The following is a 27,064-nucleotide window of genomic DNA, read 5'->3' as shown; positions in this document are numbered from 1 at the left end:
AGCTTTATTTTGGTGGTATTTAATCGCCGCTGGGTATTTTACTTTTTGCGCTATAAACAAAAAAAGAGCAAAAAATTTGAAAAAAAAAGGTTTCTTTGTTTCTATTATAAAATTTTGCAAACAGGTAATTTTTCTCCTTCACTGATGTGTGTTGATGAGGCTGCACTGATAGGCAGCACTGCTTGGCACTGATAGGTAGCACTGATGGGCACTGATAGGCAGCACTGAAGGGCACTGATAGGCAGCACTAATGAGGTGGCACGGATAGGCGGCACTGATAGGTGGAACTGATAGGTGGCACTGATGATGGGTGCTGATTGTCAGCACTGACTGGCGGCACTGACTGGTGGCACTGCTGGGCACTGACTGGCTGCACTGCTGGGCATTGACTGGTGCAACTGCTGGGCACTGAGTGGCAGTACTGCTGGGCTGCACTGATGGGCATTGGTGGGTGGCACTGATGGGCAGAGGGGGGTGGCACTGATGGGCACAGGTGGGTGGCACTGATGGGCAGAGGTGGGTGACACAGGTGGGTGGCACTGATAGGCACAGATGGGTGGCACAGGTGGGTGGCACTGATGGGCACAGGTGGGTGGCACTGCTGGGCACTGGTGGGCGGCACTACTGGGCACAGGTGGGTGGAACTGGTGGGTGGCACTGCTTGGCACCGATCATCAGTGCCCTGATGATCGGTGCCGATCCCTGCTCTGACAACTGCCGGTTCTCGGCAGTACTTTCCCCACATTCTGACAGCATGAGGAAAGTGCAGCCGAGAACCGGCAATTGCATTTCCCTGTGATCAGCGTGTCATTGGACACGGCTGATCACGTGGTAAAAAGCAGCTGTTATTGGCCTTTGACTACATCAAGTGATCAGCTGTGTCCGTAGGACACAACGATCATGGAGATCGCCGGGTGCGAGCTCCAGGGGGCGCGCAGGAGAGAGCATTCTGAGAGGACGTCATATGACCCCCTCCCAGAACTGGCCGGCCGCATTGTAGCCGTCATTAGGCTATCTGCAGTCGGCAACTGGTTAATCTTGATGTGCTTTGTGTATTTCTTCCAGATCTGTGCAGTAATCCAGTGTGAAACATTACCTTTGTGCAGGAACATCTTGTAATAAAGACCGCTCACTGCTCCTCTGTCTCCTTGTGCAGGGTGATTGGTCTTGTCTCCGCCTCCTCCTGTAGTTTTCTACAGACAGCCTGTAAAGGGCGGGGCCAGCTGAGTTCTCACCTACTGCTCTGCTCTGTACAGACTATGTGCAGCACAATGATGATATTGCTGCTAGTTTTGCAAGGTAAGAAAAAAAAGTAGAATTACACTATTTGCAAAAAAATTATAAATGTACCTATATTGCAATAACAGCAAATATATGCATTTAATTTTTTATTTTTTTTGCATTTGAGTTGACCAAGCTTTGCAACCAGAATCATTTGTGCAATGCTTTGGCTCCTGAAAACCTCAGATTCTTCAACTCAAGTTCATACAGAAAGGTGTCAGGAAACACACATACATATACGCAGATGCATAAAACCAACTGAGGAATTTTACTTGTGGCCATGTAGTAGATGTAATGGTGTGAACCTCCTGCGCTCCCAAGTGTATCAACTAAATACAAAAAAAACAAAAACACACCTGGAGAAGCTGCTAACATTAAATCATATACCAGTGATTGTGTTAAATAAATACAATAAAGAAGGGAGTGATAGCTATCTTGGAGGATCTGTGAGGGGGATCCACAAAAGCGCTTTGATCTGCAAGGGTCGAAGTGATGAGGTGAGAGGCTAATCCAGATGGTGGTCGGATTGTCAGAATTCACATTCACCCAAAGATCCACATGATTTCTGGTTTATTTATGGTCACCAACAGTAGTCATTGGAAGCGCATGTTTTTTGTTTTTATCACTATTAATACCTATTGGACTTTGTGAGCACTGTTTGATGCATTGTTATATTGGGGTGTTCTCACTACACGAGAGGCACGTGTGATTCTATATGCACAGGTATTATATATATCTATGTATATATGTAAATGTTTTTTACATGCTCTCAGTTATATGAATCATGGGCACAAATTAATAATTAATAATAATTGATATCACTTTCACTTTTTATTATTTTTATTCAAATTGATGTAATTTTGTGATTACACATCACCTATTAATTTATTATTTATGTGTATATGTACCTTAAGGAGTAGCGCTACATTCTTTATTGTATTCATGTAGTAGATGTGCATGTGTGAGCGCGAGTGCGAAGGTGCACACACAAGCAAATGCACACACAAGTGCGCATTGGCGCCAGACAGGCTATTTAAGCTGTGCTAGCTTCATGTGTCAGTGCCGTTTGGTCAACTCCATTTCCTGAAGCATCTGCACATCTGTTCCTGTATTGGTCTTCTGTTGCCAACCCGATCTACTCCTGACATTGCCTGAACGCTGCCTGCACTGACCCGTGGCTTGCCTCTGGACTACGCTTCTGCCTCACCCTTCTGCACATCTGCCTTGCTGTTATCGACCCGGCCTTATACCCGACTACTCTTCTGCCTGCCGTCTATATCTGATCTGCCTGCTAGCTGCTGACCTGGACTGTCTGACCTTGCCTTAGTTCTTCTGCCTACACCTGAACCAGCCGAGCTGTGGTTGCCATCAGCTCCTGTTCTTCTGCCTGCGTGCTACTTGCCAGCTGTTCCTGCATACTCAGACGCACATTAACATCCAACCGCAGAAGTCTTAGCAGGCACTCATGGCGCTCTGGTATTCCCTGTTGCTTTACCAGGGCTCCTGAGCTAGAGCTGTAAGAGAGACCTTCCTCTACACTTCAGACTCCATCACCAGGTGCATTACATGGAGGAGGCATGAATGGGCTACATGTATGGTGATAACCAGTTGTTTTCATTTATAACTTCCCATCAATGAATGATATGGCGGAGCTTCTGGATGGGTTCTCTGCCTACTTTCACATACATATGTGCTATTCGGTCTTTCTCTCCTCTGAATACAGTTGCAGTAGATATGATGAAAATGTTGTGCAGAATACACCTGATTCTGTGCCAAGCCAATGTTGATTATTTGAAAAATATGATCTAAAAGAAGAGTATTCATTCTTTCAGTGGACCATTATTAATAATTCATTTTGCTATAAAAATAGATTGCATTTGCACACAGTCCAGAGGTCCATTTTATTAAAATCTAGCCTTGTAATTACACATGATGCCTTCTCAACTCCCAACCGTATCCTTTCCTTCTATTAGAGCAAAAACTCCCCTGCTATCAATAAACAATATAACCTTGAGTCTATCAATGGTCAATAAGCAGGTCTTGTCAGAGCAGGAAATATATAAATTATATGATGATAAAATAGAATAAAATGTCTCCTTTCCCTCTGGACAGGCTAAATTGGCTGCAGTAGATCTCACTACAGCAGTATAGTTAAAGAGTGACACTAATAACCCTCTAGGGGATTAACAAGGTATTTTATTTGTTAACTTTACGATGAACCCCTTATGTGCAAAATAACAAATTAGGTTAGTTTCACATCTGTGTGTTGTAGAAAATGCATTAAAATCATGAGCGATTTACTGCACATTAGCAAACACATGGTAATGTGTGATTATCGGCAGATTGCAGTGTCATTCCACATTGCCATTTAATTGTTTTGCAAATGTATTTTGCATGGAAACCCAAGAAACTTTGCAGGCACGTCTCAATGTATGTGCATTTGTGTTTACCACAATGCACAGATGGAAACCACCATCTGTGCATGGTGTGGTGGTGCACTGTAATAGAAAAAAAAAGATACATGTCCATTTTCAATGTGTTGTGGTGGGTTGGCAATCCAATGAAAAAGAATGGGCTGACTTAGCACAACAAGTTAACATATAAATTCACACAGCATCCAACCTCAAACAAATAGTGATGTGTTCCTTTAAAAGTATGTGGCTAGCTTTGTATCCAGTAGAAATGTAAGAAAATGAGGGTAATTAAGCAAATAATAATATGGACATTAAAAAATATTATCAATATTATTAATAAACACCTACTTCTCACCAGTCCAGGGGTAGGTTGGCAATATAATGTTAAATTCTGCTCTAAGTGAAAAAAAAAAATCAAAAATCAGGAAGCTGCACTGAAAAATATACAAACACAGAATCATAATTAAAATGGTATATTGCACAAAGATTTACATGTGAATATTTCTCTCGGGACCCCTCTAGGTGCCCGACCTCCAAATGCCCCTCCAGTGTTTCCCTGTCAGGTCTCCCTCATCAGGTCTCTTCCAGTGTGTCTTTATCTCTCATTCTAGTCCTAGCTCCTTGCATTTGCTATCATTGAGGAAACTCTGATGTAGCAGTCTGAGCTCCCGCCGAGTAACGGCCCACACCAGGATTATTTACCGTATTAAAATCCCCCACCACCAGGAAGGGTACTCCGTCAGCCAGAAATTAAACACCTCCTGGATCACCTCACTGTTGTAAGGGGAGGCAAAGGAAAAATTATCAATTGAACACATTAAAAAGATAAATCTACCTTGAGGGTCTACAACAGCTTGTTGACAGGAAAAATTCACTGAGGGAGATATCAAAATGTTAACACCCCTCACATAAGAAGAAAACACAGAATGATATTGTGTGAGATATATACTAGAATGCAAGAGATGGGTGGTATCCTTTGTCAGATGTGTTTCCTGCAGGCAAGCAATCTGTGTCCCAAAATGCAAAAGTAAAAATTGCCTTGTGTTTGGTGGAGTCCTTCAAACCCCTAATATTCGAGAAAGTTATTTTAACTTCCATAGGCATAGGAGAGAAAGAAAAATTGTGGTATCCAAATTAGGTAGTAGGGTATCTCCCTATCACTCGGAGAAGAACCAGGATATAGTTCTGTGGTACAAGATGGCTTCTGGTGTAGACTGAGTTGACACTTCAGGTGGAGTATTAACACATCAAGCAGGCAAAGGCATAGTACACTAAACACTGTATTGAGCAGAAGAGGACAGTACCTGAACTTAAAAAAAACATGGAACAAAACAAAAACAGTAAACAATTCCCGCAGGAGCCCCAATGGGGAAAAAAGTATCTGCCAAGGCCATCAGTAAGCACGTGTCTTGGAATATTCTCGAAAAAACTCAAGAAGTTGTAAGGAAAAAGTTACATTTAAACACTGCCTATTGCAGATAGGTAAACAGGTATCACACCCAGAGGAGTATTAACGATACAACAGTAGCACCAGATATTGAAAGGTGCTGCTTATTTTGATCCAGCTATTGTGTAGCAAGCATAGGGTAATCAAAATAGTGGGTTTCTCCTTTCGCTACAATGTGCAATTTAGCTGGGTACAACATTACATAGGATAGTTGCAGGTTGCGGAGCCTGAGTTTTACATTATACTGAGCTTGTTCTTTCTGAACTTCCACAGGGAAATATGGAAAGAGTTAAATTTTTGATCCATTTAGTTTGATCATTCCTTTGGTACAAGCCATGGTAAGAATATTATCATGATCTTTGTAGTGTAGAAGCTTAAGAATGAAAGGGTGGGGATGATTTCCAGGAGGAAGACGATGGGCGGGTATTTTATGTGCCCTTTCTACAACTAAGAATAAAGTAAAATTCTTCTTTTCAAACACATCCAACAGCCACTGTTCAATGTAAACAGTCAGGTTTTGCCCCTTGATGTGCTCTGTCAGGCCCAGAATCCTGATGATGTTGCGGCGCAATCAATTTTCCATATCATCGATACGATTGGCGTGATGCTTCATGGCTATGGTATTAGCTTTGATATCTCTTTTAGCCATGTCCTCCCTTAGGTGCTGAGATCAGATGGCATCTGTGAGTCCCCAGCAGGGTGCCGGGCAAAGTGCTCCAGTCAAGCAGCAGCATCCCTGCTCCTGTCCCTGCTAGCACAAGGGGGAGTGAGCAGGCACCATCTTAGAGAGTCTGGTCCAGCTCACCTGCCTCCCTTCTGTTCCTACATGTCATGGCTCTGGCAACTGGGCACGGCTGCAGGAGGAATTGGGAGAAGAAGAAGGTGTAGAGAAGTCACAGGAACTAGAAATCAGAGCTGGGAGATGACTGTTGGGGGATAATGAGCTAATATTCAATGGTGGCAGAAATATCAGTGTCTGCTCACATCAGCAGCCTGACCACACCCCTTTCCCTCACTTTCAGTCCTGGTGATAATGATCACCAGGATATATAGAGAAGGTAAATTTCCCCAGTGAAGACACAGCCAGCAATAAAAATTGAAAGGTTAGAACTATAGTGGGAGCACCACACCTATGACTGTATACTGAGTCTATAAAAAATAATTTGGTAATTCTTTATCAGAATGTTGCATCCCAAAACATTTCTGATAAGTCCTCTTCATCCAGGGTATAAATGCTATGTAAAGGTGGAAGGACTCTTGAGAACACGGCGTGTACCAGAAATAATTGCTTCAACAGTCTTATGATGAAGCATATAATTGATTTAACCAGGACTTTTTTCTGCATATCTGTCAAGGAGCAGAACGTTTTCCTACAATATGTTTAATACTGCAGCCAGCCTGCAGAGTGAGCTGTCAGTTGCATAAGCCGACACAGCTCCTATAGTTCTGGCTGCAGATTTAAGCGAGTGGGAGGCGAAGTGATATCTGCTGCACTCCGCCCCTCCCTGTAGCAGACCGGATGTTCCTTTCTTGGTGCCAGTGGCAGCTGTAAGGAAGAGCTTCCATGCGGTGTCCTATCCTGTCCTGAGACTCCTGATTGCTCACTGCCTGGCTGAAACTTAGTACATTGCTTTTGTAATTGTTTAATTGTCAGTGTTGCTTCTGGATGAATATAGGGGCTGTCTGGCTGTGACTGCTGCTGCCTGGATGTCTATTGGGGCAGTCTTTTGCTGGATATGGGACTGTCTCTTACTGAATATTGGGGATGTCTCTTTCTAGATATGGGGCTATCTCTTGCTGGATATTGTGGCTGTCTCTTGCTGGATATGGGGGATGTCTCTTGCTGGATAGTTTGCTGGTGTCTCTTGCTGGATATTGGAACTGTCTCTTGCTGGATATTGGGGCTGTCTCTTGCTGGATATGGGGGATGTCTCTTGCTGGATAGTTTGCTGGTGTCTCTTGCTGGATATTGGAACTGTCTCTTGCTGGATATTGGGGCTGTCTCTTGCTGGATATGGGGGATGTCTCTTACTGGACATGGGGGATGTCTCTTGCTGGATATTGGGACTGTCTCCTGCTGGATATTGGGGGCTGTCTCTTGCTGGATATTGGGGGCTGTCTCTTGCTGGATATTGGGGGCTTTCTCTTGCTGGATATTAAGGGCTGTCTCTTGCTGGATATTGGGGGCTGTCTCTTGCTGGATATGGGGACTGTCTCTTGCTGGATATTGGGGGCTGTCTCTTGCTGGATATTGGGGGCTGTCTCTTGCTGGATATGGGGACTGTCTCTTGCTGGATATGGGGGCTGTCTCCTGCTGGATATTAGGGATGTCTCTTGCTAAATATAGGGGCTGTCTCTTGTTTGATATGGGGTCTGTCTGTTATTGGATATGGGCTGGAAATGCCTCTGAGCTAAATTTGTTATGTGCTGGATATTTCTACAGTTTTGTAAATTTTACTACATTGCTTTTTATTAACAAATTCCATACAAATTGTTTGTATAGCCCCCAAAATTATATTTGGTTATATTTGAGTGTGGCGTTTGGAGGTGTGTAGGGGTGGATACAAGGAGTGTTCCTAGGGGGCAGTTCTAGATAGTGGGTAGGGGGCAGGAACAAGCATGACTGAGGGGAAGTGGAGTGAGTTCCTGCACCTTTTCTCTAATAAAAAAAATAGCCCTGGATTTATTTGTTTAAACAATAAATTTAGGCCTGAAGATTACGTTGTTTTGGACTAGGTCACCTACAGACCATTTACCGTGATCTACCAGTGAGCCAAATTAATATAGAATTACTGTTGCAGATTGCCAACTTCCTAAAATTCTGTTTTATTGAGGAACTAACAGTATCATTTATAGGGCATATGATGCAGGCAAAGCATATACATTGATTGGGTGAAAAGTCCACTGCGTTTCTCCGTGTTCTTCCATCCGTGTTGATATCTTCCAATCATTTTCCCCAAAAAGACTCATTCCCTTTTATGAGGGTTGTTTACATTAAAAGATACTTTTCTCCTAATGAGTCACCTAGGGTGAGACTCCGGATGAAGGCGCCATCTTAATTATCATCATTGTTCTGTCAACCTATATCTGATTGTTTAATTAAGAGAGTAAGGAATTTTAAAGAGCAAGAAACAGAAAGTAGCAAGACTATAAAATTGTCATTTTACTGATCATCTAATAAAACGTGGACTGTCTATCACAATCCACTACAACGTAGAGACAGTATATATTTTCTTAAAGCAGAGATGCTGGAGAGTAAAATAATTCTAGTTCCAATTTTTTACATCACTTGATCTTAGCACAACAAATTTTCAAGGGATATTTTTCAGTAAAAAATACAGTAAAGTTAATTTAAAAGGACACAAATATATTACCCAATTTAATTGTAAAATATAAAAGATGAGATTGCATTGAGTATAGATAACCAACATGTCAAGCCTTAAAACTGCATACACCTGTGAAACAGCAACAAACTAAATTTTCCATAGGTGACACTTTAAAAGCCACTATAGATCATCAGTTTAGAGAAACCATGAAAAATGGGCCTGGAACTATTGCTCTCAGTCTAATGTGCGCAACAATGTGTAACATGTGTAGCACAATCAACATTTTTGTTCATAGGCGCCCTTGACATGTGTGTTTACATTCATACGTAAGTGTATGTGGGAGTGTGGGGCTCAAAAAACTTTTGAGGCTGTTTAAGTGTTAATAATACCAGCCCTGCTCATGCCCCTTTCCATGACATTTCCATCAAGAATAATATTTCAACTATCAGTCCCTCCCCTTACAACATGTTGCTAAGTGTAATCCTAGACTCTGACCTGCCGTTTCAGACCCAAATCTAATCGCTGTCAAAAGCTTGCAGATATTACCTCTGTAACATGTCTAAAATTCACCCCTTTTTAACTAACAAAACCACCAAACTACTTATTCACTCCCTTTTAGGCTTCAGTCTGTTATGAATGCTGCGCCTAGACTTGTCTACCTTACCAATTGTTCAGTGTCTGCCACCCCTCTCTGTCAATCCTTCCACTAGCTTCTGATTGCCCGGCAAATTAAGTTCAAAATACTAACAACAACATACAAAGCTATTCATAACTCTGCCCCAAACTACATCCTCAATCCTGTCTCCAAATAGCACCCAATGAGTCCTCTCTGCTCCTCCCAAGACCTCCTGCTCTCAAGCTCTCTTGTCTCCTCCTCCCATGCTCATCTCCAGGACTTCTCCAGAGCCACTTCCATCCTTTGCAACTCTCTACCTCTCTCCTAGCTTTGGGCTCCTGGAATTATTTTGGCCCTAGTGTTTCCATTGGTGATCTGTCCTACAGCTGCCTAAAAACACTCACTGACCCAACAGCAGTGACTGAATGACCAACATCCACTTTGTCAATTTTTTTGCAGATTTTTTTTGGCTCAAATATATATATTTTAAGCTTTTCAGTACAGTTATTTGTTTATGCCACTTTTTATATTGAATTCTATTTTTTATTGGCAAGGACTGACTGCTTTAGAACATAATTCTGCTTGAATTTCTAATTCCTGACAGTCAATTAAATATTTCTCTGTGATGATTGACAGCTTTAGTTGCATTATGTTATACCTAAAGGAAGTATTAATGACAATATTTCATACCGATCCCACATTCTAAATTAGGTCTTTAAATTTGTCATGTAAGTGGCACATTAAGTCATTTATTATCATGCTATTTTGAAAGATTTCAGCTTGTTATTATAAAGCAGCACTTCTTCTGCAGAGATATCATTCCAGTTAGCATGGTATTTGTTCATACCTGCCAAGATAGAAAAATACTGAAAAAAAAAAAGAATATTTAGGTATAATTTATAACCAACCTAGTGTAGCTGTATAAAACTCAGAAAAGGGACATAACTTCATATTTTGGACACGTATTTCTTAATGTGTAAAAATACAACAGTTACTATCTTTGCAAAAAATACTCATGTCATTGAAAACATTTTTTATGAAATTCAAAATCATTCCAATACTTACGTTATGGCAGATGACATATCTCTGTGGTATAACTGTCTAAAGCTACAGCAATGTTTCCATATGACACACAGGTGAATACTCAATGGCAAGCTACAGTATACTGTATTTTCCATAAGTCTACAATTTAGGTAACTATTTTAACATTTGCATATTTCATATATGTTTAATATTTTGAATAATTCATATCATATACAGATCTTTAGCCTCTACTCTCCATCTGTATATTGGGAATGGTGATAAAGACCTCTGCTTAACATATATTTAAAGCATTTTTTAATATAGTGGTGGAGTATTCAAACCCCTATAATGTTGTTGTTGCTGTCTGTATGCACAGTATATAGGGGATTTACTGTCCCTTGTTCCCCAGTGACCAATGCCACCACAACTGAAAGTGAAGGACCTTCCAAAATGTTGAGTTGTCATCAGATAAGGAATAGAAGGGAAATCTTCCATGGGGACATACACTATATTGCCAAAAGTATTTGGGAACCTCTCCAAATCATTGGATTCAGGTTTTCCAATCACCTCCATGGCCACAGGTGTATAAAATCAAGCACCTTCTGATCTCTAGTTCCCGTGTCACCTCCACCCATGCTCGCCTCCAGGACTTCTCCCGAGCTTCTCCCATCCTATGGAACTCCCTAACCCAATCTGTCCTGCTGTCTCCTAATCCATCCACCTTTAGACGATCCCTGAAAACCTCTCTTTAACAGAAGCCTATTCTGCTTCTACCTAGTAAACTGCCATTTATTTCCCTCATCAGCTCATCCCCCCACACCTATTACCTTTTGTATTACTCAACCCTTCCCCCTAGATTGTAAGCTCTAATGAGCAGGGCCCTCTGTTTCCTCTTGTAAAAATTGTAGTATAACTGTAATGTCTATCTTCATTTTGTAAAGCGCTGCACAAACTGTTGGCGCTATATAAATCCTGTATAATAATAATAATAAATAATAATAATTGTTCCATCTTTTATTGTCAATGTTAGATGTTTTTCTTTTTATTATAATGTCAGTATCATTTACAATAATGCATTTTCTTGTTTACAGGAGTGCAAAAAGGGATAATTTTAGTGACTGCAGATGCCAGATGCCAAGCACCCTCACTCAGTGTCCAACTGTTGGGCTTGAAAGAGTTTGCTCTTAACTGACGGAAACATTTCATTCACTTTAGCAGTGTCCATCAGCACATCCCACAACCCCCCTACTTGGGAAATCTCATAACCTTGCAACCCAACAGATGCACAAATAACACTGTTACTGGATGATCTTCTGCATGTTAGCTTAAAAAAATCCCAACCTAAAGGCCACTGTTACTCATGTAAATCCTTGGTCACATGATGCAGTGGGGCCAGAGTCTTCTCTGTTCCTTACTACAGAGGTAGAGGGTGCTTCTTGAGGTTCCCACTTCATTGCCTCATAAAAGAGTTGAATCCTCCTAGGTCTTAAAGACTGCACAAATGTGATAAGGTCCACTCAGTGCATGCACAAAATGCAGCACTAGATCAAAGCTCTTCCCTCCACAGAAGAGTCAGTAGTAAGGAAAAAAAAGTAAAAAAAGAGATTTAAAGTTCTAGTTCAAAAAAAAAAAAAAACTGGTGAGAAGTTGAGATGGAGGGATGAGCCATCTCACGGTGGATAAGTCACTGCAAATTAGTATATTTCAGCTTTAGCCACAAGGTTCTGTAAATATTTTTTTAACAACAGGACTACTGGATAAACACGTTAAAAAAGCACTCTCTAGTCCCACACTCTGGCTCAAAAAAGGATGTCACATATTATTATTATTATTCAGGATTTATATAGTGCCAACAGTTTATGCAGGGCCACATTAGGACAGACAGTACAGTTACATTACAGTTTAATACAGGAATAATCAGGGGCCCTGCTCATTAGAGTTTACAATCTAAGAGGGAGGGTCAAGAGATACCAAAGGTAATACCTGGGGGATGAGCTGATGGAGAAAATAAAAGTACAGTACAGTTGTTAGATGGAGGCAGGATAGGCCTCCCTGAATAGAATGTTTTTCAGAGATTGCATAAAAGTGGACAGAGTAGGATATAGCCAGACAAATTGGGGTGGGTAGTTCCATAGGATAGGGGAGGATTGGGAGAAGTCCTGGAGGTGAGCATGGGAGGCAGTGACGAGGGAGCTAGAGAGCAGAAGATCTTGGGAGAAATGAAAAGAATGATTTGGTTGGTATTTTGAGACTAGATTAGTGATGTAGCTGGGGGAAGAGTTGTGGATGGCTTTGTAAGTTATTGCTGTAAGTAGTTGGGTGAGTGGAAGCCAATGGAGTGATTGACAGAGAGGAGTAGAAGCCACTAAATGGTTGGTAAGGTGGATGAGCCTGGCAGCAGCATTCCTGGTGGACTGAAGGGGGGATAACCTATGTAAAGGTAAGCCAAATAAGAGGAATTTGCAGTAGTCAAGGCAAGAGATGCCCAGGGAATGAATTAGAAGCTTTGTGGTGTCATTGGTTAGGAAGGAGAATACATGTTACGTAGGTTGAGGTGGCAAGCTTTGGACAATAATAATAGTATTAATAATTAATATGCAATATTTCATATTCACTGACTAATAAAATATATATATATAATTTTCCTTTTTTACTCCATACCATTAAAAAGTCTACAAAACAGCTCTACATTCCCTGTAATAATGATTTTGTTGTAGATCACCAGGGCCTGTTCACAAGTTTTTTTCAAAGGATGGAGTTCTCAAGCTGTGCATGTGTGACAACACCGCACCATCTGTACTGAAACCTGGAAAACTTTCACGAAAACTTACCAAAAAATGTCCAACTTCAAATGCTAAAAAAGTCAAAAGTCATTCATGGATGAGCACAGCTGCCTGCAAACCTTTGGCCATATAGGGTGGGAACATTATTATTGGTTGTCAGACAAACACTTGTCAGCTGAGATGTTGGATTGTGAGCATGTTTTCATGCATAGGAGAGGGTAGCACTGAAGATATTAGAAAAAAAATGCAATTTTTTAGAATTTATATTATTTCAGTAAGGAAAGATACAAACCAGATTATGCATGAAATCTATTACTTTATGGTTCTATTATCATAATTATATGGTTTAAAAGAGCAGCCAAACTAGAAGATATACAATGGAAAATGTAATATGGAGACATTTAATACTATACTTAATACATTATATTGAGATTTGACACATGGTGTTAACATGCATTAGGGTGTACAGAGATTAAACTATACATGTTAATATCTACTTTTTTTTTATTTCAATGTGCTTCTATAAAATAACTAAAGCTCTGCTGGACTTTGCAATATACTGATTGTATACAATGGGAGTCTGTCATCAAGTTCCAGCCAATGATTCATGGCCAGGACCTGCTGATCGGCCATGTGTAATCACATCCCAGAGCCCTGTGTTGACATTCAATACAGGGTTCTGTACAAAGGGATTGATTTCACTGCAAAGCAGGGATGAGAAATAAAGAAATCCATTAGTAAAAGCAGCACATAATATACATATTACACATAGGTACACATTTAACCCCATGATCACCCTAGAAGTTAACTCCTTCCCACCCAGTGTCATTAGTACAGTGACAGTGTATATTATTATTAGAGATGAGCGAATTATTCAAAAATTCGATTCGGCTGATTCGCCGAATTTGAGGAAGAAATTCGATTCGATGTGAATTTATTCGCTACGAATTCAACTTATAAAAAGGCTTTCTAGGCTTCAGAGAGCCTTTAAATTAGTGCAGAACACTGTACCTTTAATTTAAATGCCCTTGGAGATGAGGAAGGAGAAGGAGAAGGATGAGAAGAAGGAGAAGGAGAAGGATGAGAAGAAGGAGAAGGAGAAGGATGAGAAGAAGGAGAAGGATGAGAAGAAGGAGAAGGATGAGAAGAAGGAGAAGGAGAAGGAGAAGGATGAGAAGAAGGAGAAGGATGAGAAGAAGGAGAAGGATGAGAAGAAGGAGAAGGATGAGAAGAAGGAGAAGGAGAAGGATGAGAAGAAGGAGAAGGATGAGAAGAAGGAGAAGGATGAGAAGTAGGAGAAGGATGAGAAGAAGGAGAAGGATGAGAAGAGGATGAGAAGAAGGAGAAGGATGAGAAGAAGGATGAGAAGAAGGAGAAGGATGAGAAGAAGAAGGATGAGAAGAAGAAGAAGGATGAGAAGAAGGAGAAGGATGAGAAGAAGAAGAAGGATGAGAAGAAGAAGAAGGATGAGAAGAAGAAGAAGGATGAGAAGAAGGAGAAGGATGAGAAGAAGAAGAAGGATGAGAAGAAGAAGAAGGATGAGAAGAAGAAGAAGGATGAGAAGAAGAAGAAGGATGAGAAGAAGGAGAAGGATGAGAAGAAGAAGAAGGATGAGAAGAAGAAGAAGAAGGATGAGAAGAAGGAGAAGGATGAGAAGAAGAAGAAGAAGAAGAAGAAGGATGAGAAGAAGGAGAAGGATGAGAAGAAGAAGAAGGATGAGAAGAAGAAGAAGGATGAGAAGAAGGAGAATTCCAAGCCGGCAAAAAGTGTATCTGCAGAGCTCCGCTATTTCTTAGCGGAGCTCTGCAGATACACTTAGCGGAGCTCTGCAGATACACTTTTTGCCGGCTTGGAATTCTTCTTATTTTCATCCTACTTCTTCTTCTTCTTCTTCTTCATCCTCATCCTCAGAAGAAGAAGAAGAGGATGAGGATGAGGATGAAGAGGAAGAAGAAGAAGAAGAAGAAGTAGGATGAAAATAAGAAGAATTCCAAGCCGGCAAAAAGTGTATCTGCAGAGCTCCTCTATTCTGCAGATACACTTAGAGGAGCTCTGCAGATACACTTTTTGCCGGCTTGGAATTCTTCTTATTTTCATCCTACTTCTTCTTCTTCTTCTTCATCCTCATCCTCAGAAGAAGAAGAGGATGAGGATGAGGATGATGAAGAAGAAGAAGTAGGATGAAAATAAGAAGAATTCCAAGCCGGCAAAAAGTGTATCTGCAGAGCTCCGCTAAGTGTATCTGCAGAGCTCCGCTATTTCTGACAGTTCTCTGACATTCACTCCATACAGCGGTTGAAACATTGTATCTATTTGTTTCCATAAATGGAAACAAATAGATACAATGTTTCAACCGCTGAGCTCTGCAGATACACTTAGCGGAGCTCTGCAGATACACTTAGCGGAGCTCTGCAGATACACTTTTTGCCGGCTTGGAATTCTTCTTATTTTCATCCTACTTCTTCTTCTTCTTCATCCTCATCCTCATCCTCAGAAGAAGAAGAAGAGGATGAGGATGAAGAGGAAGAAGAAGAAGAAGAAGAAGAAGTAGGATGAAAATAAGAAGAATTCCAAGCCGGCAAAAAGTGTATCTGCAGAGCTCCTCTATTTCTGACAGTTCTATGTCAGAGAACTGTCAGAAATAGAGGAGCTCTGCAGATACACTTTTTGCCGGCTTGGAATTCTTCTTATTTTCATCCTACTTCCTCTTCTTCTTCATCCTCATCCTCTTCTTCTTCTTCCGAGGATGAGGATGAGGATGAAGAAGAAGAAGAAGAAGAAGTAGGATGAAAATAAGAAGAATTCCAAACCGGCAAAAAGTGTATCTGCAGAGCTCCTCTAAGTGTATCTGCAGAATAGAGGAGCTCTGCAGATACACTTTTTGCCGGCTTGGAATTCTTCTTATTTTCATCCTACTTCTTCTTCTTCTTCTTCTTCTTCATCCTCATCCTCATCCTCAGAAGAAGAAGAAGAGGATGAGGATGAGGATGAAGAAGAAGAAGAAGTAGGATGAAAAGAAGAATGAAAAGAAGAAGAAGAATGAAAAGAAGAAGAAGAAGAATGAAAAGAAGAATGAGAAGAATGAAAAGATTCTTCTTCTTCTTCTTTTCATTCTTCTTCTTCTTTTCATTCTTCTTCTTCTTCTTTTCATTCTTCTCATTCTTCTTTTCATTCTTCTCATTCTTCTTCTCATTCTTCTTTTCATTCTTCTTCTCATTCTTCTTTTCATTCTTCTTCTTCTTTTCATTCTTCTTTGCATTCTTCTTCTCATTCTTCTTTTCATTCATTCTTCTTCTTCTTTTCATTCTTCTTCTTCTTCTTTTCATTCTTCTCATTCTTCTTTTCATTCTTCTTCTCATTCTTCTTTTCATTCTTCTTCTTCTTTTCATTCTTCTTTTCATTCTTCTCTTTCTTCTTTTCATTCTTCTTTTCATTCTTCTTCTCATTCTTCTTCTTCTTTTCATTCTTCTTTTCATTCTTCTTCTCATTCTTCTTTTCATGAAGAAGAAAAGAAGAATGAGAAGAATGAAAAGAAGAAGAAGAAGAATGAAAAGAAGAATGAAAAGAAGAATGAAAAGAAGAATGAGAAGAATGAAAAGAAGAATGAAAAGAAGAAGAAGAAGAATGAAAAGAAGAAGAAGAATGAAAAGAAGAAGAAGAAGAATGAAAAGAAGAAGAAGAAGAATGAAAAGAAGAATGAAAAGAAGAAGAATGAAAAGAAGAAGAAGAAGAATGAAAAGAAGAATGAAAAGAAGAAGAAGAATGAAAAGAAGAAGAAGAAGAATGAAAAGAAGAATGAAAAGAAGAATGAGAAGAATGAAAAGATTCTTCTTCTTCTTCTTTTCATTCTTCTTTTCATTCTTCTTCTTCTTTTCATTCTTCTTCTTCTTCTTTTCATTCTTCTTTTCATTCTTCTCATTCTTCTTCTCATTCTTCTTTTCATTCTTCTTCTCATTCTTCTTTTCATTCTTCTTCTTCTTTTCATTCTTCTTTTCATTCTTCTCATTCTTCTTTTCATTCTTCTTTTCATTCTTCTTCTCATTCTTCTTTTCATTCTTCTTCTTCTTTTCATTCTTCTTTTCATTCTTCTTCTCATTCTTCTTTTCATGAAGAAGAAAAGAAGAATGAAAAGAATGAAAAGAAGAATGAAAAGAAGAAGAATGAAAAGAAGAATGAGAAGAAGAATGAAAAGAAGAATGAGAAGAATGAAAAGAAGAATGAGAAGAATGAAAAGAATGAAAAGAAGAAGAAGAAGAATGAAAAGAAGAAGAAGAATGAAAAGAAGAATGAAAAGAAGAAGAAGAAGAATGAAAAGAAGAAGAAGAATGAAAAGAAGAATGAAAAGAAGAAGAAGAATGAAAAGAAGAAGAAGAAGAATGAAAAGAAGAATGAGAAGAATGAAAAGAAGAAGAAGAAGAATGAAAAGAAGAATGAAAAGAAGAAGAAGAATGAAAAGAAGAAGAATGAAAAGAAGAAGAAGAATGAAAAGAAGAAGAAGAAGAATGAAAAGAAGAATGAGAAGAATGAAAAGATTCTTCTTCTTCTTCTTTTCATTCTTCTTTTCATTCTTCTTCTTCTTTTCATTCTTCTTCTTCTTCTTTTTATTCTTCTTTTCATTCTTCTCATTCTTCTTTTCATTCTTCTCATTCTTCTTCTCATTCTTCTTTTCATTCTTCTTCTCATTCTTCTTTTCATTCTTCTTTTCATTCTTCTCATTCTTCTTTTCATTCTTCTTTTCATTCTTCTTCTCATTCTTCTTTTCATGAAGAAGAAAAGAAGAATGAGAAGAATGAAAAGAAGAATGAAAAGAAGAAGAAGAATGAAAAGAAGAATGAGAAGAGGAATGAAAAGAAGAATGAGAAGAATGAAAAGAAGAATGAAAAGAAGAAGTATTCCAGTAAAGCAAAAAGTGTCCCTGCAGAGAGCTCCGCTATTTCTGACAGTTCTCTGACAGTTCCTTCACATGTACAGCGGTTGAAACATTGTATCTATTTATTTCCGAATAAAAACATCTGTATCCTAAATGGAAACAAATAGATACAATGTTTCAACCGCTGTACATGTGAAGGAACTGTCAGAGAACTGTCAGAAATAGCGGAGCTCTCTGCAGGGACACTTTTGCCGGCTGATCGGGAAAAATCCGATTCGCGCACCCGAATTATGCAAATATTCGGATTCGACGCGAATCAAATTTTTCCTGAAATTCGAAACGAATTCCACTTCGCCTGGTTCGATTCGCTCATCTCTAATTATTATAACTGATCACTGTATCAGTGTCACTGGTGATGTCAATGGCAGTTGGTCAAACCCCCCCCCCCCCCTCCAGCAACAGTTAGTGTCAGATTGCCTATCGCAGTCCCGTTAAAAGTCTCTGATCACTGCCGTTAGTATAAATAAATACAAATTCTGGTATATATCCCAAAGTTTATAGATGCTAAAACTTTCAAGCAAACCAATTAATGTACACTTATTGGGATTTTTTTTTCAAAGACATGTAGAAGAATCTATTTTGGGCAACATGAAGAAATTTGATTTTTTTTTTTAATTTTATTGAATATGTTTTATAGAAGAAAGTACATTTTTTTTTACTTTTTGGACTTTTTTCATTTATATCACACAAAATAAAAAAACAAGTGGTGATCAAATACCATCAAAAGAAAGCTCTATTTGTGTGAACAAAATGACATAAACTTCATTTGGATACAGCGGTTCATGACCGTGCAATCACCGGTTACAAGAGTGCAGTGCCGCATAGCAAAATATGGCCTGGTTATGAAGCGGGTAAAATCTTCCCGAAGCTTAAGTGGATAAACGTACATGAAAAATCTCCTTTCATGTTGTGAGTGCTGTCTGTTTGCTTGCCTTCTCTTTCCATAGCTTCCTGGATTCTCTACATGCTTTGCAGCTTTTCCTCTGCTGTTTACTTTCAACTTCTAAAGACTACATATCCCATGGCACCTTGCTGCCTGCAAGCAGTGATTCCTGTACTGACTCCGCCTCCTGAAACTCCTCCTCTCAACATCTCTGTAGGTCAGATGGCAGGCTCTGTGAAATGTGTGACATAATGCATAGAATCTGTGTGTCACGGAATTCAAAGAAATAAATGTGTAGAGATCTTCACAAAGTAAATCACGGTGACACTGTTCTTCTCCTGGGTGTGATCAGGGATTTTTTCCCCCACTATTATTGCCTCTAACAGTTATGATTACTGTTATAAGCAATAGTTTTCAGTGTCATGAATGGCTTTCATGACAGCTTGCTTACTACTATGAAGCTGTGATTGGCTACAGCTAATCACATGGTACAGGGTGCAAGGTAGCATGTGATATCTCTGGGCCAATTACAGTATCACAACAGTAAGCAAACTGCATGAATGGAAGCCTTTCATGACAGATTTGCTAACATTTTAATCATGTGATCGCTATGGTGTGATCGCACAGCAGTCACGGGATCATACCGCTGCATTCCTCAGAAGCAAGCCTTGAGCAACTGTATTATTACAATTCAGGTGGGTGGTGCTGATGGTGCTGATGGTGGTGGTGGTGGTGGTAGTGGTGGTGGTGGGGGTAGATGCAGTAAAACCGCAGCTTAGACACTTGTTTTTATTGTCTCCCTGGCCTCCAATAGAGATTCTTATTGCAAAAGAGTGATATAAGGAGAAAGAACAGAGGCAGAAAATGCAGTAAAGAGACTTAGAGAAAAAATGAGAGAGGAGGAGAGAGAAAAGATAGAGAGAAAAAAGAAAGATGAAGAAAAAATGAAACAGATAAACCAGAAAGAGAGAGGCAGATATTGAACTACTGAAAACAACAACGTTCTAATGAGTATTCTCTAAATTCAATGATGATTCATGAAGTTTATTTGCTGTATTTGCTTTTTCAGCCGTATTGTCACTATCAGATATTTGGAAGACAAAGTGATCCCTCTGATGGTAACTCTATCTGCATTATCCAAGGTATTTCTGCTGAAACTTCATGATTAATATGGTTTACTGCCTCTGACTCCTACAGCAGAGCTCTATTACTGGGTTTAAATAACTGAGCCAACCAAGCCTTGATTAATTTCAGTTCTCAGCAACAACATTTACCACAATTAGGAATAAATATTTATAACAAATCTACAGGTTTAATTAAAAAATCCTACAGAAACAGGACTAATAAGGGATGGTCACATTTACTAGTAAATTATTTCTACTGATGGCGGAGTCTTTAATGGTTTTCGAAATGCTGCTTCTAGAACACATGTATTTGATAGTTGATCAAATGCATTAAAGGTTTACTTCAGACAAAATTGAAAAATAATTCCTGGAAATCATAAATTGAGAAAACCTACCTGCTTTTTTCATAGTTACATAGTTGGTAACATTGAAAAATGATGCCAGTCCATCCAGTTCAACCTGTGTGGGTGTGTGCGTGTGTTTATGTCAAAACCATTTCCCCACATCCCTGTATATTACATTTGTTAAGATGCCCATCTCAGAGTTTCTTTTTAATTATTGACACTTCCAGCTGACACCACCAATTGTGAAAGGAAATCTACATCCTTAACGCTCTGACAGTAAAGAACCCTTGAGACTGAATAGTTTTCTCCCTACACTAGTATCATTGTTTTTGTATATCACTATCATGTCTCTTTTTAGGTGTCTTTTCTCCAGGGGGAATAAGCTTAATGCTTGTACTCGCTCCTCGTAGCTGAAGTTCTCCACCCCCCTTATTAGTTTTGTTGCCCTTCTCTGGACTCTCTCTTTTTTAGGATTGGTGACCAGAACTGGACAGCATACTCTAGATGCGGCTAGATCAGAGTTTTGTAAATTGAAACAATTAAAGTCTTATCTCTTAACTGTTTCAGGTTTTCAACCAGCCTTTGATGAGTGCACCAGTTCTCCCCACTTCCTTTTTTTCAGTAATTAGATAATCTGGGAACCTCTCCTAATTACCTATTTATAGTATTGGAAAGGTATTCCGAGAAGTGTTCACTGCAAGATCCTTGCTGCCGGTCATATACAGAATGTCTGACCTATCAAGGTGTGCCAAGTGTGGTGGTGCTGCTTTTACATAGCCACAAGAATTCTAGATGGTTGATTCATCATATCTCAATATAATACTTTAAGAGGTACCATCCTCTTATCATGTTATATAAGGCAACTAACCACCCTATCCAGGGTGGGAATAGAATGTGGGACTTTAAATGTACCTCAAAGAAGGTTTCTAATGTTTACACAATTCTATGATCATTAAACATTTTTTATTGTTCATTTCAAAAATAAATCAACGTCATTAAAACTGAACACAATTAGCCCCAAATCTTACAGCTTTTATACGGCACTTGAAACCAACATTATTCACAATCAAAAATTGGTTCTTCAGGATATGCACTGAAGCAGGTGGCTTGTTCATCATGTTCAATTTGGAATTGCAGAAACATCTAAAACCACAAACAACATTCTTCTTGCTCTTGCCCCAAACAGGCATACAAAAATGTAGTGTATACTCTTGGGCCAAAACAAAGTATTGGAAGAGTTGCACCCCCAGATAATGATAGGTGTACATTAAGTCTGTTGGATTGAAAAGAATGTATGCTGATATATATATATATATATATAACCTCCAGCGGCCTGCTGGAGGTTGTTTTGTGGGGCTCCTCCTGTTCGTCCTTACAGAAAGGAACAGATATCGGTCCTGCTGATGGGTTAAGGACCTTCAACGGCCCTGTCCAGCTCTCGTAGAGTAACTGCCTGTCTCCTGGAATCTCCTCCATGCTCTTGAGACTACTCTGGGAGACACAGCAAACCTTTTGGCAATGGCACGTATTCATGTGCCATCGTGGGGGAGTTGGACTGCCTGTGGAACCTCTGTAGGGTCCAGGTATCGCCTCATGCTACCAGTAGTGACACTGGCCCTAGTTAAATGCAATACTAGTGAAAAACAGTCAGTAAAGATGACCAGGTAAAAAAATGTCAGTGCCTCCACCATTCCTGTTTTGGGGGTTGTTTCATTGCTGCCCATCTAGCGCACCTGTTGTTAATTTCATTAACATCAAAGCAGCTGAAACTAATTAACAACCCCTCTGCTACTTAACTGACCAGATCAATATCCCAGCAGTTTAACTGACTTGATGCTATACTCTGATTAAAAAGTGTTCCTTTAATTGTTTTGACCAGTATATATATATATATATATATATATATATATATATATATATATATATATACAGTCAGGTCCATAAATATTGGGACATCGACACAATTCTAACATTTTTGGCTCTATACACCACCACAATGGATTTGAAATGAAACAAACAAGATGTGCTTTAACTGCAGACTGTCAGCTTTAATTTGAGGGTATTTACATCCAAATCAGGTGAACGGTGTAGGAATTACAACAGTTTGCATATGTGCCTCCCACTTATTAAGGGACCAAAAGTAATGGGACAATTGGCTTCTCAGCCGTTCCATGGCCAGGTGTGTGTTATTCTCTCATTATCCCAATTACAATGAGCAGATAAAAGGTCCAGAGTTAATTTCAAGTGTGCTATTTGCATTTGGAATCTGTTGCTGTCAACTCTCAAGATGAGATCCAAAGAGCTGTCACTATCAGTGAAGCAAGCCATCATTAGGCTGAAAAAACAAAACAAACCCATCAGAGAGATAACAAAAACATTAGGCGTGGCCAAAACAACTGTTTGGAACATTCTTAAAAAGAAGGAACGCACCGGTGAGCTCAGCAACACCAAAAGACCCGGAAGACCACGGAAAACAACTGTGGTGGATGAGCGAAGAATTCTTTCCCTGGTGAAGAAAACACCCTTCACAACAGTTGGCCAGATCAAGAACACTCTCCAGGAGGTAGGTGTATGTGTGTCAAAGTCAACAATCAAGAGAAGACTTCACCAGAGTGAATACAGAGGGTTCACCACAAGATGGAAACCATTGGTGAGCCTCAAAAACAGGAAGACCAGATTAGAGTTTGTAAAACGACATGTAAAAAAGCCTTCACAGTTCTGGAACAACATCCTATGGACAGATGAGACCGAGATCAACTTGTACCAGAGTGATAGGAAGTGAAGAGTATGGAGAAGGGAAGGAACTGCTCATGATCCTAAGCATACCACCTCATCAGTGAAGCATGGTGGTGGTAGTGTCATGGCGTGGGCATGTATGGCTGCCAATGGAACTGCTTCTCTTGTATTTATTGATGATGTGACTGCTGACAAAAGCAGCCGGATGAATTCTGAAGTGTTTTGGGGAATATTATCTGCTCATATTCAGCCAAATGCTTCAGAACTCATTGGACGCCGCTTCACAGTGCAGATGGACAATGACCCAAAGCATACTGCAAAAGCAACCAAAGAGTTTTTTAAAGGAAAGAAGTGGAATGTTATGCAATGGCCAAGTCCATCACCTGACCTGAATCCGATTGAGCATGCATTTCACTTGCTGAAGACAAAACTGAAGGGAAAATGCCCCAAGAACAAGCAGGAACTGAAGACAGTTGCAGTAGAGGCCTGGCAGAGCATCACCAGGGATCAAACCCAGCGTCTGGGGATGTCTATGTGTTCCACACTTCAGGCTGTCATTGACTGCAAAGGATTTGCAACCAAGTATTAAAAAGTGAAAGTTTGATTTATGATTATTATTCTGTCCCATTACTTTTGGTTCCTTAATAAGTGGGAGGCACATATGCAAACTGTTGTAATTCCTACACCGTTCACCTGATTTGGATGTAAATACCCTCAAATTAAAGCTGACAGTCTGCAGTTAAAGCACATCTTGTTCGTTTCATTTCAAATCCATTGTGGTGGTGTATAGAGCCAAAAATGTTAGAATTGTGTCCATGTCCCAATATTTATGGACCTGACTGTATATATATATATATTGTTGGAACTCTCATCAAAATGGTATAGCTTTTCTTTTAAAAGCACACAGCAACTCGCTTCTTCTTTTTAAAGGCCTTTTAGCCCAATTTTATATAAACGAAAGTTCAATAAATGCTTCCCACGCAGGGGTATCCACCATCAAACAAATTAAACAATATTCAGCTTTCTGGCTCTCTCAGGTATACCACTTTATGTCTGTCTCCTACAGACTCCTTCCAAAAGGGCCTTTAACACACAGCTAGCCCCTAGCAGCCCCTTGCTGCTTCTGGCTACCACCTCACCTAGGTGGAGCCCTCCTGACTCCTGGGCACTGACCTCTTGTCTGCAGGGGTGGAGCTCAGAATCATGGTTTGGCCTCTACAAAAAGGCCTCCACACACCTGTGCAATCAGTGTGCTGGCTGCTTTCAAAACATGGACCCAGGATTGGAGATTTCATCCCTCCCAAATCTCTTAGAAATCTCCAGGCTACAGGTCTCAAAACAGGCTTTACAAACCAAAGAGGAAACTGATAAACCAGTTTCCTCTGCATTAAGAGAACTGCCTGGAGCCCCTCAACCTGTATAGTTGAGAATCCTGGGTTATCACCATGATTTTCACCGTGGCAGGATACCGCACTGCCACAATATATATACTGTGTGTATATGTATATATATATATATATATATATATATATATATACATACCCCAAAAACGAATACCCATTAAACATCCCAAAATATAACCTGGACTGACACATCCTTCCACTAACGATGGTGTCCTGGCCATACACAGTCATCAATCAGCAATCATTAACCTCCTGTAAAAATTTAATTTCATTGGTCATAGCTATGCTGAAAACACTGACACAACACAGACTCAGAAATCCATTCCACCCATGGAACGTGGATGCAATGAATTATAGTGGGCTAAGGATGAGCAAATGGTAAACTGTTACATGACAGCAGGCCTCCATGTCAATCAGCTCTAACCTTGGAATTCCCCATCCTGCAGCTGCACATAACAAAGAGGAGGGGATGCTAGTGACATCACTGACATAATAGGTCACATGGCCATATTTGGTCAATGACATTGTCCAAATTTGGCCATGTGGCCATATTAGGTCATTGATGTCACCAGCATCCCTGCCCCTTTGTTAGGCACAGCTGCGGTGTGGGGCATTCTGTGGCTCCAGTTGACTAGGACAGCGGCCTGCTGTCAATTGACAGTTTCCATGGGTTGGGGCTGAACTCAGTCAATATATATAGAAGAATATAGTAATAAAAGAAATGTTGAGCAAAGACTAAGAGAAAATAATTTTAGAGTCAATGCTAAAAAAAGGGGTTCACTTTAAATGTATAGTTTGGAGCGCTTACAGGATAAGAATACACGTGCTTTTCAGCAGCTAGTTGGAAAAACATTTTTAAAAACTGCAATGAAGCCAAAACCACTATAGGCTAAATACGAATTGCGTGTAAAAGGAACAAAATCAATTACCTGGCGTGATTAAAGCAAGAATAAAATCCAAACTTTATTTATTATCATAACAACTGACAATCAGACTTTTAAAATTATAAACTCAGCAACTTAAAATTCCAGTAATTAGGATTCTCATTTCTCGTCATTAGTTATAGGGCTCCATAACTCTATCACGGACGTTTAATCACAACAAACAAGGATCCTAATTATAAGAATTTTGATGGCCAGTTTTTACAACAAGATATAAAGTTTTGGATTATAATCTTCCGTTTATCACATCAAGTAATTCATTTGATGCTTTTATCACTCATCAATTTGTATTTAGGCTATAACACTGTGGTTCTGATCTTATTCCAATACTTTGTAGATTTTTGCTTTAGTACCATAATTTTTTTAAACTTGTAAAGATTGCTGAGCAGATAAAACTACTGTAAATGCAAAATTTTGAGTTGTCACCAGAAAAGGAATAAAGGAGAAATCTTTTAATAGGGACGCTTGTTCCTATAACCATCCCAACACAGAAAAGATATCATCTCACTTTTTGTTACGTGTACAGTACAGGAAGTAAATAAACATTTCCAAAATCAGATTGGTAAAATGGTAAATTGGCAAAAAAGAAAACAAAAATCTTACAGCAGTTTAACACTCAAAACACTATTCAAAATAAGAAAAAAAATGACTTTAGATATACTTTAACACAAGAAAAATTCTATAGATGTTCATCAAACTTAATTAGACATTTTGACACTAATAGGCACTATGCTGCTGTTACAAAAAACAGATATACTGTACTTGCTGCTGGCAATTAAAGATTCCAAAATTGATTCATTTTGGAATAATAATATATGTATTGTCACTAGAGATGAGCGAATCGAACCTGGCGAAGTGGAATTCGTTTCGAATATCAGGAAAAATTTGATTCGCATCGAATCCGAATTTTAGCAAACTTCGGGTGCACGAATCAAATTTTTCCCGATCAGCCGGCAAAAGTGTCACTGCAGAGAGCTCCGCTATTTCTGACAGTTCTGACAGTTCATTTACAGCGGTTGAAACATTGTATCTATTTGTTTCCATTTAGGATACAGATGTTTTTATTCGGAAATAAATAGATACAATGTTTCAACCGCTGTAAATGTGAAGGAACTGTCAGAGAACTGTCAGAAATAGCGGAGCTCTCTGCAGATACACTTTTTGCTGTACTGGAATACTTCTTCTTTTCATTCTTCTTCTTCTTTTCATTCTTCTTCTTCTTCTTTTCATTCTTCTTCTTCTTCTTTTCATTCTTCTTTTCATTCTTCTTCTTTTCATTCTTCTTCTTCTTCTTTTCATTCTTCTTCTTCTTTTCATTCTTCTTTTCATTCTTCTTCTTCTTTTCATTCTTCTTCTTCTTCTTTTCATTCTTCTTCTTCTTTTCATTCTTCTTCTTCTTCTTTTCATTCTTCTTTTCATTCTTCTTCTTCTTCTTTTCATTCTTCTTCTTCTTCTTTTCATTCTTCTTTTAATTCTTCTTCTTCTTCTTTTCATTCTTCTTCTTCTTCTTTTCATTCTTCTTCTCATTCTTCTTCTCATTCTTCTTTTCATTCTTCTTCTCATTCTTCTTTTCATTCTTCTTCTCATTCTTCTTTTCATTATTCTTCTTCTTTTCATTCTTCTTCTTCTTCTTTTCATTCTTCTTTTCATTCTTCTCATTCTTCTTTTCATTCTTCTTCTTCTGCTTTTCATTCTTCTTTTCATTCTTCTCATTCTTCTTTTCATTCTTCTTCTTCTTTTCATTCTTCTTCTTCTTTTCATTCTTCTTCTTCTTCTTTTCATTCTTCTTCTTCTTCTTTTCATTCTTCTTTTC

The sequence above is a fragment of the Staurois parvus genome, unplaced genomic scaffold (genome assembly GCF_062004578.1).
Source record: "Staurois parvus isolate SC_StPar_1 unplaced genomic scaffold, SC_StPar_1.0 ptg001162l, whole genome shotgun sequence".
In the NCBI taxonomy this organism is placed as follows: Eukaryota; Metazoa; Chordata; class Amphibia; order Anura; family Ranidae; genus Staurois; species Staurois parvus.
The sequence above is the reverse complement of the archived record's forward strand: the minus strand, read 5'-3'. Positions refer to the sequence as shown.